This window comes from Nicotiana sylvestris, chromosome 10, assembly GCF_000393655.2.
Source record: "Nicotiana sylvestris chromosome 10, ASM39365v2, whole genome shotgun sequence".
Classification (NCBI taxonomy): Eukaryota; Viridiplantae; Streptophyta; class Magnoliopsida; order Solanales; family Solanaceae; genus Nicotiana; species Nicotiana sylvestris.
In genome coordinates, this window is record NC_091066.1 from 145,292,256 (window position 1) to 145,308,505 (window position 16,250).

At 39.9% G+C, this 16,250-nt stretch overlaps 1 pseudogene; it reads left to right on the top strand.

The window, feature by feature from the left end:
* Positions 1–4,840, top strand: part of LOC104223450 (late blight resistance protein R1-A-like) — a 37,247-nt pseudogene extending 32,407 nt beyond the window's left edge.
* Positions 4,841–16,250: the final 11,410 nt, after the last annotated feature.

Here is a 16,250-nt window from a genome sequence, read left to right on the forward strand (position 1 = left end):
CCAAAGCTCTAGCTCGCTATGCCCTTGCCTCTCAAATTAGCCTCCTTGTGCGACGAATCTGCTCAAAATCACAACGAATATGTCACATTATGCTAAAGGGACAATACCCAATCGAAAACACTCGAAAAATATCAAAATTAATGAATTTGGCAAAACCCGAGCCCCGGGCCCATTTCTCGAAACTCAGAAATTTTGACATCAACGTGTTCCTTGTCTCCCCACGAGTCTAACCATACCAAAATTATCAAATTCCCATAACATTTCAACCCTCAAATCCTCAATTCTATCCGAGAGGGTTTCTAACTTTTCCCGCTAAATTCATGGATTTAATGCCAACATTTGTAATAGATTCGAGTAATCTAACCAAAATTGAGTTATGAATACTTACCCCGTTGTTCTCCATGAAAATCTCTCGAAAAATTGCCTCACCCGAGCTCCAAATCGTCAAAAATGGAAAAATCTCCCGAACTTAACATTCTGTCCGGTACTGTTCACGGATTACCGTTCATGGCACTTTTCATGGGTCACTGTTCACCCCATGTGGTTACTGTTCACTGGGTACTATTTCTGCAATTTTTCTCCAAATTTTCCTAAGTTCGAAATCACACCGAGACACCTCCAAAACACTCCCGAGCCCTCGGGGCTCCTAACCAAACATATGCACTAACTCAATAACATCCTACGAACTTAACCGTGTGATCAAATCGCCAAAATAATGTCGTATACCATGAATTAAGCTTTAAAATTCAAGAATTCTTTCAAATTTCATAAAACATCAAATTTTCCATTTTGATCCGAAACACGTCAAATGACGTCCGTTTTCAACCAAACTTTACATAAAGTGCTTAAACTATATATAAAACCTGTACCGGGCACCGTAACTAAAATACGGGCCCGATATCATCACTTTATTATCAAATTTCATTTCCATTTTTCTTAAATATTTTCGAAAAACAATTTTACTCAAAAATTCATTTCTCGGGCTTGGGACCTCGGAATTCGATGATTCTTGTTCCTATGAGTTACAAATAATGATACAAACATATCACTTCAGTATAAACTCAATTAGGAGCTCGTTTGCTCAGTGCGATATCCATTTCGCTCGTTAAACAATTAACAGATGTTTTGCGTCAAAAACCTAATCGCGACTTGATGAAATTAGACCAAACTTTCCAGATCAGTCCTATAATTCATTATCAAAATTTCGGAAGTCTCGAAATCAAATTTCAATCTCGAGAATTAAAAATTGACCTTTGGATCATTACGTGCTTATGCTCAAAATGGCAAAAATCTTCCAAAAACTCTTCCAAAACTTATCCGAGCCTCATGTGACCCCGACCAAACATGGAAACACACCCCATAACATCATTCAAACTTTTTCCAATCAACAAAATACCTAAAACAACATTAAAACCATCAATTCACATCGAATTCAAGCCTAAGTTTTCCAAAAACTTCCGAAACACGCATTTGATCAGAAACCCGACCAAATCACCTCCGAATGACATGAAATTTTGTACACATCCCAAATCACATAATGAAGCTACAGAAACTCTCGGAATTCCATTCCGGCCCTTGGATCAAAATCTCACCTATCAACCGGAAATCGCTAAAATACTACTTTCGCCAATTCAAGCCAAATTCCACACCGGACCTCCAAAACCAATTCCAATCGCGCTCCTAAGTCATAAATCACCTAATGGATCTAGACAAATCATAAAAATTCCGATCCGAGATCATTTACACATAAGTCAACTCTTGGTCAAACCTTTCAAATTCAAAGCTTTCAACTGAGACTATTCTTCCAAATTCATTCTGATTAACCTGAAACCCAACACCAATGATTTACATAAGTCATAATACACCACACGGGGCAAGTAATGCCCAAGAACTGGCGAGCAAAGTGCAAAAGCTCAAAACGACCGGTCGGGTCGTTACAAGAAGCTATCCACCTTATTAGAAGGATGATGGAACAATACAGAGATAAGAAAAAGGATCTCCACATGGTATTTATTGATCTAGAGAAAGCGTATGACATTGTTCCTAGGGAGGTCCTATGGAGATGCCTAGAGGTTAAAGGGGTCCCAGTTGACTACATTAGGGTGATTAAAGACATGTATGATGGAGCCAAGACTCGAATTAGGACAGCAGGAGGCGACTCCGACCATTTTCCGGTTGTTACGGGGTTGCATAAGGGTCTGCGTTCAACCCTTTCCTATTTGCCTTGGTGATGGATGCTATAACGCATCATATTCAAGGGGAGATGTCATGGTGCATGCTATTTGCTGATGACATAGTCCTAATTGACGAGACACGACGCGGCGTCAACAAGAGGCTAGAGGTTTGGAGACATGCCCTTGAGTCAAAAGGTTTCAGGCTGAACAGGACGAAGACGGAATACCTCGAGTGCAACTTTGGGGCTGAGCCGATGGAAGCAAGAGTGGAAGTGAGGCTCGAATCACAAGTCATCCCTAAGAGTGGTAGTTTCAAGTACCTTGGGTCAGTTATTTAGGGGACCGAGGAGATCGACGAGGATGTCACACATCGTATAGGGGTAGGGTGGATAAAGTGAAGGTTAGCAATGAGAGTCTTGTGTGACAAGAAAGTGCCACCGTTACTAAAAGGTAAGTTTTTACAGAGCAGTGGTTAGGCCTGCTATGCTGTATGAGACTGAGTGTTGGCCGGTTAAAAATTCACACATCCAGAAGATAAAAGTAGCAGAGATGAGGATGCTGAGGTGGATGTGCAGGCATACAAGGATGGACAAGATTAGGAATGAAGTTATTCGAGATAAGGTGGGCGTGGCCCCCATGGAGGACAAGATGTGGGAAGCAAGACTCAGATGGTTCGGACACATTCAGAGGAGGAGCACTGATGCACCAGTGAGGAGGTGTGAGCGACTGACTGTGGTGGGCATGAGGAGAGGTAGAGGGAGACCTAAGAAGTATTGGGGGATGCGATTAGGCAGGACCTAGCATGACTTAGGATTTCTAAGGACATGGCCCTTGACAAGGAATTGTGGAGGTCGAGCATTAAGGTTGTAGATTAGGGGGAAGTCTGTGAGTATTACTACAACGCACTGGAGTAACAATAGCTATTTAGGAGTTAGTCTTAGGATGCCACTGATCGGTAACAGATGCAGGGTTGTGTAGGTTGGATATTAGTATACCTCACACCCTTTTCTCCATCATTTTCGTATTTTCTATATTTCTTATATTGTTGTTATTCTGGTATTTTATATTATGTATTTTATGTTATTTATTATGACTCTATTGAAAGTACTAATATATTGTCTTTTGTTGCTCTCTTGAGCCGAGGGTCTTCTAGAAACAACCTCTCTGCCCCTCGGGGTAGGGGTAAGGTCTGCGTACATAGTACCCTCCCCAGACCCCACTGGTGGGATTATACTGGGATGTTGTTGTTGTTGTTGTACAAAATTTCAAGTTTTTGAAAGTGTTGTTTTTGTGGGACTGCATTGTTATTGATTCTTTCCCCAGGAATCTAGTTCACTTGAGGTATTTTGTTGCAAGAGTTGATCAGGAGTCAATCCTATAATCCATAGCTAATCTTTAGAATCTTGAAACTCTAATATTAGGATGTCGTGGAGAATGTTTGTCACTACCCATCACAGTCTCGAAGATGGTTAAATTGAGATATATGACTTTTCTAAACTGTAGCTTCATTGTAGAAAATGCAGAAGAATCACTCAAGGATTCACAACTTGATGATTTGCGAACTCTTTGCACTCCATATTTTTCTTCTGCGGAGGATGCGAAATTGATGTTGAGAAAAACTCCTAATATTCGGAAACTCATATGCGAATTTGAGGGTGTTAGCAGCAGTCATGAGTTCCCAGTAATGGATTTTCCGATTCAGTTTGAGACGCTACACATTTGTGGTAAGCTCAAAGGATGCGCCGATTCAGGAGCACTTATCAAACATTGCTCAGCTTCAGAACCTTCGGCTGTTAGAACTGCTAGCCATTGAATTTGACGATGAAAGATGGGAAGTGAGCAGTGACAAGTTCCCTCAACTCAAAGCCTTGAAACTGACATATTGTAGCAGTTTCAAAGAGTGGACTGTTTCCGATGATGCATTTCCTAACCTTGAATACTTGGTTTTGTGTGGATGCGATCTTCTTGAGGAGATCCCTTCTAATTTCGGAGAAATCTCTTCTCTGAAGTCCATTGAGGTGGAATATTGCAACGAATCTGTTGAAAGGTCGGCCAGGGATATCCGAGAAACACAAGTTGAATATTATCAAAATGCTGATTTCAAGCTCTTCATCAAGGAATCCTCCAGGTACACTGCACTACTACTAATCTACAGCTATATTCAGTTTCATTTTTAAACTCTTGTTAAATGCATTTTCTTTTAAGATGTCGCTTTTGTATGCACTTTCCTTTGTTTGACACCTTGTCTGAAGATTTACTATTAGTTTCTTTTTAATTAAAGATAATAGTTCTTGAAATTGAAGTACAATCAATTAAAAGATTAAAAAAGATGAATTTTTAGATATGAAAGATGGATAAAGCCTATTCCTTCTCAATGCAAACAATTACTCCAATTAATTAGGAAATTCCCTCCTGATTTTGCAGATGGCCACCGAATATCGCAGATTTTGATTCTGATGATGAAGCTTTTCTACGTGAAACTATTGAAAAGCATGGTTGTACAGCATGTAAAGGAGCTTTAGTTGAAAGAAATCAGTTTTGATGTATGTTTTGTAGCTTTAAATATTCTGGAAAAAACAATTACATTATACTTTATGAGCTATTAACTCATTCAGCTTCTTTTTCTTTTTTCAGAGAACGATGAGTCTATGGCTGGAGCACTTTGAAAGATCACTATGCAATTTTCTTAGTATAGTTTTTTCTTTAATAAATTATGTAAAATTGTCCGTCAGTTGTTTCATTCACTGTTAACCAATGTTTGGTGTAAGTCATTAGATTTTTTTGACTTCTGAGGTGAATGGTTTCGCCCTTTTCTTTTTTCTTAGTATGAGTTATGATACCCTAGTGTTTTTTATGAATTCACCAAAATGCGGTGATATTGCCACTGCTTAATTCTTGCTTCTACATCATACAACGCTTTCTTTGCACTTTTCCGTATCTGTTTCTTCCTATGAAATAATGCCAGTTTATGTCTTCAACTTGGAAAATCCTTCTTAAACGTTAATCATAATTCATAGCTTGATAGAAACTAAAGGTCCACCAAACTATATATAGAACCTGATTCTCTATTAGTTCTCACAGAACGCGCACTCACACCAATAAGTAAGTAACACAACGGAGTTTTGTGGAAAACTTCTAGCTCACGGGATTAAAAACCACGACCTATACTCGTAGGATTTCAACTTCACTACTGAGCAAACTTCAGATTACAAACTATTGTAACCTAGGAATTAAATTCTTAATATCTCACTCGTAATAACTTTATTACGAGCCTCTTTGTAATAACTCTATTACAAAGCTTACAACTCGACTAACTCTAGCCAAGACACAAACACAAGGTTTATAGTTTTAACAAAAGGTTTCCTACACAATGCTTCTAGCTAAGCTAAGTAGGAATTACAAGAAAATCATTTTAACAAAGATACAACATAACTAAGGACATGTAATAACTCAGTGCAGGAAACTAGTCCTTCATTGTGATGTTCTCTGTTCTTGAAGCCTTGAAAGTCACTTGCAATTTGGCAACACACTTGAGAGAAAGCTTGATGAAATCTGGAATGTGTAAGTGTTGTTTTTTTCTTTGCTTCATGTTAATATTGCCCCAGTGATGTCTGGATGATGCAAGCATATTTGATATAAGGGCATTCCTCATAAATTGATTGTTGCACTGTTTGCCTTGTTGTGTGTGTGCAGAGGAACAGTTGCAGCAATTTAATAGCTGCGAGGAGTTGACTGGTACAGTCAGCAGGGGAACTGATGTCCATCTGTTCCCCCTGTCGTTTCTTTGACTCAGAATGTTGGAACATGTCTCAGACTTGAGACTTGTTGATCTCGAGCACTTTGAGGATATGGAACTGGTTCCCCATCCGTTTCTTATCATTAAGTTTGTTAGATCATCAAAACATAACAGGACACATAACCTATCAATTTCTCCCTTTTTGATGATGACAAACTTGTAATTGAAGTTCCCCCTAAAAACCAGAGTATCATACATAATAATATATATTTCCTATATTCCCCCCTAAACTTGTTCCCCCTCTTGTTCCCCCTCAATTAGTTTTCCCTCTTCTGGCATCATAAAAAGACTAGTTACAAGTAATAAGCAAAAAGAAGTTTAGCATGGTTAGCTCATGCCACATGTACGCACACAATCATGACTAAAAACAGAGCATAAGAGCAAATCATGAATAGTAAAAGGATGTGATATTCATTAATTGGACATAAAAGGGAGCATAATTAGTAGTACCATTTGTTACATAACCATCCACAAAATAAAACAACAAAAAAGTACCAGCCAATAGTCACAACAACACAAAGGGATCAAAAACAGAGGACAAACAACTTTGAACTGGACACTGGGAAGAGAAGCAGTTTTTAAAGGAGCGTTGGATAGGGGAGGAAGAGATGAAGAGGCAAGGTTTCTAAGGAGGATGTCCATTTGAGCATTTGTTGACCCTTGCTCGTTGAGTAGCCTCTCCTTTAGGTCCTTAACCTATTTCCTGAGATCAGCATTTTCCTTGGTCAGTCGGGCAACCTCTATTCTTTGTGTACTGCTGGAACCAGGTGCCTCCTGGGCCTGACTAAGTTGTCCCTTAAGAATAACATTTCGTTCCTTCAACCTCCTAATCTCTTAGTTGGCAGATTCTGAGTCTCAATCAGTTGAGAGATAGTCAAATTGCTACCAACCCCTCATTTCTTATCAATGCACTCATACTTTTCTAAGGTGGTCTTGGAGAAGGCTTGCTTGCGAGTATCCACTGTAGCTTTTCCCAAAGGGACTTTGAAGAAATTAAATATCTTAGTGAGTAAGAACCCAAAGGGAAACCCATGATTACCATTCTTAAAGTCTGCCACTTTCTTTATGTGCTCGATCATGATACCCGACAGGTTGATAGTGGAGTATGCATTCAGTTCTTCCATGAGGAACATGTCTGCTCGTGATATAATAGATCGTCTTTCTACGCATGGTGTTCACCATGTCAAACAACAGTTGGCACACTAGAAGGAGGGCCTTCTTATGTACCCGTTTCCCGTGCTGTATTGCATCATCTTTCAAAATGACATTTCTGAAGTTTGGAGAATATGTTGCCTCAATGGATGATATTCACCTAGTAGGACTCCCAAGATAGTTCCCAACACAACCTTGTCCATCAAAAAGTCGACAACATTCACCTTTAAACAGATTTTATTTCCTTCCACTGTGAACATGTTTGCATAGAAACTACGCACTTCTTCCTCGTACACCTTAGGACTCTCACTTGTGAACAAGTGTGTCCACTGTTGAAACTCACAAATCTTAACCAGTTGGCGCATACCATTCTTGTCCAGAATATAATGGGCAAATGTTCTGCCCTACAACACCTTCTGTTTTCTCAGGTTTTCTCTTCCTTCATCCTTGGCCACACCCAACTTGGCCTTTTTGGAGGAACCAGGTTCCTCATTGACACCAGCTTTTCTTTTCACCGACTTTCTCACACTTTTTCTTTTCTTCGTAGATTTCTCAGATACCTTTTCACAAGATTTCTCAGACACTTTCTCACTAGAATCTTCTACCTCAACACTTTTTACCTCAACCATTTTCATAGATGACTCTTTCCTTGATCTTAGAACTACAGGTTTCTTAGAGGGCTTACGAATTAAGGAACCAGGTTCCTCATCCACCTCTGTATCAACATCAACAATAAGTGTCGGAGGCACTTCCTTTGCATTCACTAGCTTACCATCCTTTACTAATTTCCTTTTCCTCTTATTTTCTTTATTTTTCTTTAGAACTGATTCAAGGGCCTCCTTCTTTTGCAGCCTAGTAGTAGACCTATTAGGAGTGGTCTATTTGGGAGTTGCCCTTCTACTCTTACCAGTAATAAAACTAGCAATATATATATTGTCATAATCTTCCTCACTATCCTCATTCTCTTCCTCAGAAAGAAATCTCATCTTAGCAACAACGATGGTCAATGGCTCAACATTGAAATGAGGAGAGGGAGAAGGATCAGTACTGACCTGGGGTTCTTTTGAAGAACAGGGGGTTTCATCCCAAGCAGGAGCATAGGGCTCCTCTTGGGCAGAGGGATTAGGTCCCTCATGTTGTTCCCCAATAGTACTTTCAGGTGCCAGATTTTCAAAAGGCATCAGTTCCCTACCCTCTACCTATAGACTATCACCTTTCCCCTAAGTGCCAATAATTTCAGTGGCACTTTTATAACCACCAACTAAACTTCCCGTTTACCTTGAAATTGGTAATTACAATTAGATTTAATTTTTTGATTCTAAAAATACATGATCTATTTTACTACCAGTTGTTAGTCAGTAGATGCTAAGTGTTAGCTAGAAAAGCAAAGTAAGGGTAAGAGTAAATTGTTTTGTTCAAATCGAACGATTGTGGATTGGGGCCTCGAGCTAGCCTACGCTGGGCCTCGAGGTCAAGCTAAAGCTCTGGACTGGGGTCGGTCGATGAGGAACTAACAGTTCTGGGAGCCTTGATAGTAGCTCTTTATGGTTAATGAAGAGTAATAACTGAATAACAATTAATGAAACATAATAAATGTAAACAATAAATCAAAGTAGAGATGATGGAGAATGTTTTAGTTAGAGAGCAGAGAATGTTCTTGTTCTTGTATTGAATATCATGTGTGCAAGAAATAACAAGGGCCCCCTTTATATAAGAGAGGGAACCCCAGCATGGTACATGTATAATTATTACAAAGAAAAGTAGTTGGTACATCTACTTAATGGTCTGATACGGACTTGTACTATTCTTGCAGGCATTGTCAGCTTTGAGCACGCGCCTTGGGAATTTCCCGCTTGTCCATGATAGCCATCGATTTGTGCTACCTCAAGATAGAGTATAGGGAACTCTGGGGGTCGAACCTCGATCGGTGCCGCGTGCCTACTAGGCTATGGAATGTCATATCGATCATAAAATCGGAGCGTTCGATTTTAGCCGTGTACATATAGTCCCCGCATTTCTTAGAGTGAAAATGATAAGAAACGACCTTGAATTATTTCCTCTTCGATACATCCGTCATGACATCAGTTACATCATATCAAGCAATTGATGTGACGAAAAAGGATGTCTAAAAGTGGCATCCATACAACCTTCGAAGAGCCTTTAAATTAACTATAGCGGTCGGCTACCGTTTGGCCTGCTCCAATGTAAATGTTTGGCCTCTATAAATACTTCTTCCTTCGCCTCCTATTTTCCACTGTAAAAAGAGTTCTTCTTACTTTTCTCTTGTTCTCTTTCTCTGATTACAATCTCCTCTCTCCTTTGAAACCTTTTAACAAGAATGGTGAAGGCTTCCATCTCTGTCCCTCAGGAGGATGTGCCTCCCTCTTCTTCACGCTCGTCTAAGGGTAAGATAATAGTACCCCCTCATCTTGAGGAATTCATCCCAGGATCCTGCAAAATGACCTCCAATTTCAAGGTCGAGAAGCCTTCTTCAAAACCAGAATGGTGTGAACCTGTGTCTTGATATATTAGTTTAGTAGCAGACCCTGAGAAGGTAAAGACTGATTGCCGCTGGGGGAACGCGATGTCATTGGAGATTCCTTCTCGGGGAGAGGACATAACGACATACAAGGCCGACTTCCTTAGTGTGTATACCTATCCATTTACTCTTGTCCCGGTGGAGCCGTCCTCGCCTTTAGTAGACCCCGTGATCCTCGACTTCTGCAAACGATATTGAGTGACTCTCGGCTAAATTCATTCGTCGTTTTGGCGTATTGTTTATATGATCATATATTTTGCGAACATGATTAAGGGGATGCCTTTCACCCTCGACCACATGATCAGAATGTACAGTCCCCGACTCCTCCGAGGGGGCCTGATTAAGCTCTGATGTCGGGCCTCGAAAATCTTTTTTGCTTGTACTGACGAGGTTAGGGATGGAGGGTGGATGACCCGTTTCGTCCGATTTAGGACCTCAGAGCTGATCCTATTGGAGAAGATGTCGTTCCCCGTAAGGTGGAACACGAAACATAAGTGGATACACTGATTAAGTATTTTCTTTTCCTTTAGGATCAATCTCCCCATGAACTAACTTCCTACGCTGATGCAGCTGGCGCGGTGTACCCTGGTGCGGTTAGGGATCTCTCGGGTTGGGTTAGCTGGCAGGATTCGATTTGCCCATATGTTGAGTGCATGTGGCACAACCTATCTAGGGCTTGATGGGAGGCCAAGGACCACGGTGAGACCTCACTTTTGCTGTGGTTGAATCTCTCAGAAGAACTATCACCGATTGTGCCCTCATTCCCTATGTTTATATTTTGTATCTGCGCAGGTCTAGGAGAGGCCTCCTTGATGAGGGAAGCACCGACTGGGGAAGCAGATGCCCCGAAACCTGACAAAGAGAAGAAAAGACGAAAGGAATCGTTGACTGAACCTTCGAAATCCAAGAAGGCCAAGGTGGAAGAACCTAAGGATGATTCATCATCTTGAACTCCAGGAGTAGTGGGGAGTCCCCGACATGAAAGTGAGGAGAAAGATCATTCCTTGGTAGCATCCGAGGGAGGGGAAAACCTGATCGCCCCTCACACTGCTGAGACAGTGGCTTCCAAGTCAGAACTGGATGCTGTTGTTGTGCTACCTCAGGCTAAAGAGGCCTTCGAGGGTGTATCGGATAATGACCTTGAGCTGGTTGACGACCAAAATATTCCTCGAGCTGAGGTGCATTTGGTAGTCGGTCCGGGGGAGCCTAGTTCTAAAGCTCTCCAGAAATAAGAGATGGCCCCGATTGATCTAGTCGGGGCTATTGAACTGAGTGATTCCCCTCCGATACCAACTTTCCCTCCAATGGAGAAGCGGGATGCCCAAAATAAAGAATCTTCTGATGTGGGGGCGCCAGTCAGAGATAAAGATGCGTTTGAGAAGTTTTTTGATGCGCCCAAGGAAAACCGTGAGCTTGGCGCATCACTTATTTTCAGTGAGATCGATAGGCTCTGTGAGCAGGTAAGTTTTTGTAAATTCTGCTCGGCGTCCTAATCTTTGTGTTTCTAACTTTGTTTCTTTCACGGTTCCAGGCCAAGGTGCTTTATAATCAAACCTTTGCCAAGTTTCAAGCTGAGTTGACCCGCTATGAGGGTGAGCGCATAAAGATCACCTCGGAAGCCGATGAGCTTAGAGCTCTTTTTATCAAGAAGGAGGAGGAACTCCGTGGCCTTCGGGATTGTTTGGAGGCAGCATCCCGTAAGAAGACTCATCTCAATGAGTAGGTTATGTATTTTCCGTTTGTTTTTGTCTGCATGTTTACCTAATTTCAGTGTTTTAATGCCTTTGTGCTGATCTACGCAGCTTGAGAAGAAGGATGTCCAATGAGGGAGGAGCTCCGAGCAGAGACTCTAAAATTCTTGAACTCAAATGACACGTGAGTGAGATAGCTTCTGAGAGAGATACCCTCCAGGGGAAGGTGGTCTTTGTCGGGTATCAATTTCATAATGCGAGGGCAGAGAGTAATAAATATAAAGATCTTTATACTGAGTTAGTTGTTGCGCTATCCGGGATCGAGGCTGAAGCCGAGGCGCTCGTATCCTCGCACAAAGAGGATGCTATCGCTGCAAATGCTTAGGCCAGGAGAGTGTCCGAAGGGGCCGAGATACAATATACTCGAGCCATGGAACATGCTCGAATAGAATCTAGGAGGTGTGCTCTCGAGGATATACATGCAGGGGCATTGATCTGTATGCCGAGCTCGAGAGGGTAAAGACCCTAGAAGATAAGGCTGTGGCCCTGCTTACTTTTGAAAGTGAGTCGAGCAGTGGCTCGGAAGATGATGAGGATGAAGGAGAAATCCCCAAAGGGGAAGAGGCCTTTGAAGACCCTGGGGCCGTGGCCGAAGCCGTTGGGGGAACAACCTCCGAGGGAGCCGTCAAAGGCATTGACCCGGTGGTAGATTAGGGTTTTATTTGTTCTCCCCCTTGTAAGGGCTTTATAGTCCTTGTGAATGTACCCCTGTGAACAATATATATAAAAAGCCTTTCATTTTTCATCATTTCTCATTTTTCCTTTGCTTTGACAATTGATCCGAAAATTTGGACCTCAGATTAAACCCTTGGGTTCTTGCCACTGCTGGGCGATTTGAGACAGTTTAAAGTTAACCATTTGGGGATTAGTCCCCGAGTGAGGTTCTAGACTCGAGTTTATCGACCTTTAGATCTAGAAATCGGCCCTGAGATTATTTGGGCCGACCTTAGGCTCTTATGCGTTGGGTCGGTGTGACCTATGTCTTGCCCCCTTTTCCCCCTTCATATCAGAAAATCGGGTTTTTGATATTTTTGGTATGGGACCACTCTTTTCCTTTTGGGAAAGGGGTTTGCAATTTTGAAGAGACGCCACCTAATGATTTAAGGCGCATTAGGACACCTATAGGGTTCATTTCTAAATATGTTTGATAACCAGAGATAGGGTAATGGATTGAAATTATCCCAAGGGGAAGGTGTTAGGCACCCCTCAGGATCCACTAGTGTGGTTCCCGGCCAGACAGTTTTTATGAATTTGTATAATTTGCAAATAGGCAAGTATTGGCTCAAATAGTAGGGGATTTAAGTTCGAATACACATATGTAAGAAAACAACTAAAAGAGGCGAGATTTTGAAAAGAGTTACAATTTAAACATACTTGTAAAAAGGAAACGGGTCCTAGGTTTGTTTATAATATGGATCATGTCAATGTAATACCCGATACGACACTCCTCAAAAGAGGGGATACACGTGGTATTAATGCATCGGTCATCATATCCATATTTACCCTTTCCTACCCCATGGAGGTCATTAAAGTGAGGATTGGTCTCGGCTCTTATTGCACGCTGTTACCCATCCCTTTCTATCAGTCCCGGAGGAATTTGGGACTTCTATTCTATAAGGAGGTTCTAGGCAGACTCTCAGGTTTAATGGAAAAATACTAAGGCGACATTAAAAATAAGTAAGACTGCATTTAAAGGGGGGGAAAACAGAGAAAATAAGCAGAAGGCCTAGTTATACCTCTACAGATAATGCACATAGACAACATGACTTATACACAGTTAGGGGTCATTTGGTAGGGTGCTATAAGAATAATGCTGAATATGGTGTATTAGTAATGCTGGTATTAGTTATGCTTGCGTTAGTTATGCTGGTATTAGTTATGCTGACATATTTCTTATTCATTGTTTGGTTTGATGTATTAAAGCATTGCACAATTTCTAAAAGAACTGCTTGTTTACAATAATGCCCTCAAAACCAATCCATCACTCTAACTTTTTAAAGAGACATATTTTGAGAAATGTTTTTATATGAAAAAGTTTAAAAAAAATTATTTGATTTGTCTACATATATTGTAATATATAACTAAATATTTATTTATAAAAAAAGGAATATGTTAAGTATTTATTTATTTACTAGAGCTATAATTTTATTTCTCACTACTTGGATTATTTTAAACTTGCATTTAATATAATAACTAGCATATTTTAATCAAGCATAAATTTTGAAGGATAATTTTGTCTTTAACTAAGCTAATGCATGCATTAAAACCCATTGCATTGTTAATACCATGGTTTTCTATGCATTAGTTATGCATAGAATAATACCAAATAGGATGTATAAGTAATGCTTGCATAACTAATGCATAGGTTCAAAATGTCTAGCAAACATGGTATTATTAATACACAAAACTAATGCATGCATTATTTTATCTAATGCATCCTACCAAACGACCCCTTAAGGTCTGAACTTAAAAACCTAAAGCAGGGTGTTTAATTTGTTGCAGTAGAACCAGATTTATTGCATGACTCAGATAAGAAGTCTGAATCAGGCTTGCCTACTGGTTGTAACAATTGATAATTAAACAAAGGCAGTTCCAGTTTTATTTAAGTTATTACCTAATGCTTGCCTAGGCGCAAAGCGAGATACAGTAGTTGTTACAAGTCATTAAGATAGTTTGGAGATTATTTTTTAATACCTAGAACATGCTGCTCTAGGTGTTCAGCACATAGAATTATTGTCAATTGATTGTAAAAGACTGAGTAAAGTTGTTTTATTCCTTTTTGTGCATTCATAGTTAGCCTAAGCGTGTTTAAGCGAAATCCTAAAGACATGGTATCTAATGTCCAGAGATGCAGAATGATGTATATGCAGAAACCTAAGCAGGATTTCTATATGCACAAATATTATAGTGTTTAAACATGATTTCCAGAATATGTAGAGATGATATGTTTGTGAGTGTTGTTTAGCCTAAAATAGGATCTCTAAGTATGCATGGAAGTAGGAACATGATCGCAGAAAACACCGGTTATTAACACATTTAACGCAGGATTTTCTAAGTGATATGATAGTGAAATGGACATGCTGACAATAGTAAGTGTAAGTCATAGGGAACATGATCTCTAATGCATAAAATGAATCCTAAACATGGTTTCTATTGCATAATTAAGAATATAAACCTAATAACATGCTTTCTACCCTTTAACAACTATAACATGCATATTTCCCATCCCTTTTCACTAGTGAACCCCATACTTGTTTACAAATTATTACAGACCATGTGATTGAATTACATAAGAAATGCAAAAATAAGAAATTACAACCATAGGAAGCCTAATTCTGACTTCCTCTCTGAGTTATGTAATAAACCACCTCAGATACCAATAATATTCCAAAGCATTTCTCATATCTGGGTGTGTCAGAGTTCCCTAAGGATCTCAAGGGATCCCAGGCACTGCTCACACCCAGATTGCATAACCAAGAGTAAGTGCAGTGTGGAAGGGCTAGCTCTTATGTGTCCAGGTTCAGAGGGAGCTCAAGGGTCCCAAAGCGAGGCTCACACAAGAGGGACATAACCTAATGATCTAAGAGTATAGTGAAAGTGTAGGAACACATATTTGAAAAAAAGGAGTTTGTTGTAGAAACAGTTTTGAAAGACTGCATGTTTGAAATGAGTTTGTAAAACCGCAGGAGAGTTGATTAATGAAAATAGTTTTTTGAAAGGGAAAGGGGATAGGAGCAACACAACACACACAGAACCAGTTTAGAGAGTAGTGCAGCTTCAGCAATTACAAGCAGGGGAGTAGGGGTTGGGGACATAGAGGACCTAAATCAAAAACACATAATTAGTCATGAATGAGTGTTAATCAAGTACATGAAGAGGCATGCTAGTGGAAGGACATAAACATGAGCAAGTAAACATGCTGATTACATTTTGAACAAGGTGGGTAGAATTTTAAGCATGCCGAGTAAAGCAATAAACAAGAGTACAATTTAACAGCACGAGCCACTAAGTTAGTGTAGAAAGAGACAAGGATTGACACACAAAAGAACACATAGAGTTGATCTTCAGAATTTAAACTAAGAACATACCAGTTGAAGAAGCAAAGTGGAGAAAAAGTAAAGTAATCGGAGCTCTTTAGTCTAGACTTAGCTTTTAGCCGGCTAGACAAAGCAGTAGCACAAGTAGTAGTAGAGAAAGAGAGAGTTTGAGTGTGTAAGTGTGTGTTCTGAACTTAGTTGTTCGTGTTTTTTTAAAGAAGAGAGGGTAGGGTATTTATAACTTTCAAAACGAGTAGAAAATAAGGTAACAAGTAAAAGTTTACCACAAATATGGAAATAATCACAATTAGAATCCCATTAATACAAGTACTTCCCTTTAACCAAGGAATTACTGCTCAAACGGATACTAACAAGGTTAATTAAGGAACGACAATCAATTGAGAAAGATTGATTTTTTACCAAATAAGAGATAGTAAAAGTATAGAGTATATAATCGAGTCTAGGTACATAATATATTTTATTTGAGGAAAGGATTCAGCAGGATAAAACATCACAGCACATAAAGGAAGAGAATCAATCAACTTAAACAAATGAGTAAAAATTAGGGTTTATAAGAAAACCTTGCAATCAAACCGTAACTTAAGGAAATCAAGATCAATCAAGAAGGAGTCATGATTGACATATAAATAGAAAAGAATGAATAGGAGTATCAGGCATGCAAGGCCGAACATATTGCTAAAAGAAGCAACTAGATAAACATACAGTAGTAACACGAGTAGGCTAAGGATTCTGTAGTAAGAGAACCTACTTGAAGCATGGTAATCAAAAAGTCAAGTAGTC